We start from the raw sequence: 1,635 nt of genomic DNA, 5'->3' as shown, positions 1-1,635 counted from the left end.
AAAATACAACCTCTTTACAAGCAGTATGTATACAGCCAAAGTTGCATACTGGCCACCAAGGCATTTATCGTTGGTTAAAGAAAATATATAGAAAAAGAAAAATATGAAGTCCGATAGTTTTGAGTTTTTTTGTACATATTTGTGTAAATAAGTTTTAAATAAAGATGTATTAGTTTGATAAAAGGTGTTATGTATTTTTGGCTGCCGCGATGTCGGTAACAAGTTAAACAGTAGGCGCGCGCAAACAACGAGCGGGGGGCACCGCACGTTTTGATTCCTATGAGTTATAGCGGTCCACTACTCGATTTTTACTGCAACTAAAGAGTTGACTTGTAAAACAATCGACAATTGTGTTGTGCGATCTTTTATGAGCAAGTCTACAGGCTGAAAATGCTCGATCATCAATACCCCTATCCTTCCATCTATATTATTATAATAAAGCGTAAACACACACTTCTTTGTTGCCTATATTTTATTATTACTAATGTTTATGAACTATTAATAAACAGCGTGTTTCTGGACGCCGGCGTTAAAAATTCACTAAACTTTAACTTTTCTCGGCTTACGCTGCCTAAACCGTTAGAGCTATATAAAAATGATGTATGACAGAATTGTAGAACTCAAAAAGTTCTACAGAAAAGTCCGCGATAGCATATATCTATCTTTAACAGTTTTACATTAACCACTTTTTTGTTTACAAAATGAATTAAAAACCACACGCTGTTTGCAGCGTTCTTTTATTGGTTTCAATATTAATTCTTATCCAAATAAATGCGTTTGTTATCAGGAGAATTTAATGTAGAATAAAATTGTCCTTTACGGTAATTAAATTGGACTAATCGTTTAGAAGATATCGCAAACATAAGCAATAAGGGTAACCGAAAAATCAACTTACAAGCTACCGGGCTTAGAAATTTGAAATCTTGCATCGGTAGATTTTTGTTATTACGTAGATTACTACTATTAGACAACTTATTAATTTGAGACTGTCGCTTTAAACTCAGAGCAATACTTTTCGCCACTCTCGATGCGCGCCAAATCTATCTATACTTTTAGTGACATTGACAGCTGTCAGCTAGGGACGTGACGTTTATGCCGATAATCTAGAGTTGCACCAACTCTACAGCACGGTACTAATTTTGTTCCTAACACTACTAAGTTAATACTTTTGATAATAAGTTGGAAAAGGGGTAACGTAATAGGTTATGTTTGTAATTTCACGCGGGCGAAGTCGCGAGCAACAGGTAGTATTTCATATAATTAAAATTAGTATTAAAAAGTTTGTGTTTTTCTTTTTAAAAAAGGACCCACGAACCGCCATCCTAACAGATCGTTTAGTAGGTGTGCGCCTCTTGTCTCACAGGATATAAAAGTCAGGGATAATATAAATAATTAATTTACGTCTTAACAATACATTTTTAATCTATGCAAGAATTTTAAAATTCCATTACTCTTAGTAAAAAACGTTTAAATGTTAATTTTTAATAATAAAACAACAAACCAGTACTTTATAGCATTTTAATTGAGCGGTAAAGTTGTGCAGATAAAGAATTTAATTCACTACCCAGTTGTGAAATCGTAAAGCAAACTACCACTGGAATAACACACTAGAAGATAAACCGAGGCCTAGTTTTA

The sequence above is a fragment of the Papilio polytes genome, unplaced genomic scaffold, assembly GCF_000836215.1.
Source record: "Papilio polytes unplaced genomic scaffold, Ppol_1.0 DF823824.1, whole genome shotgun sequence".
Taxonomy (NCBI): domain Eukaryota; kingdom Metazoa; phylum Arthropoda; class Insecta; order Lepidoptera; family Papilionidae; genus Papilio; species Papilio polytes.
The sequence above is the reverse complement of the archived record's forward strand: the minus strand, read 5'-3'. Positions refer to the sequence as shown.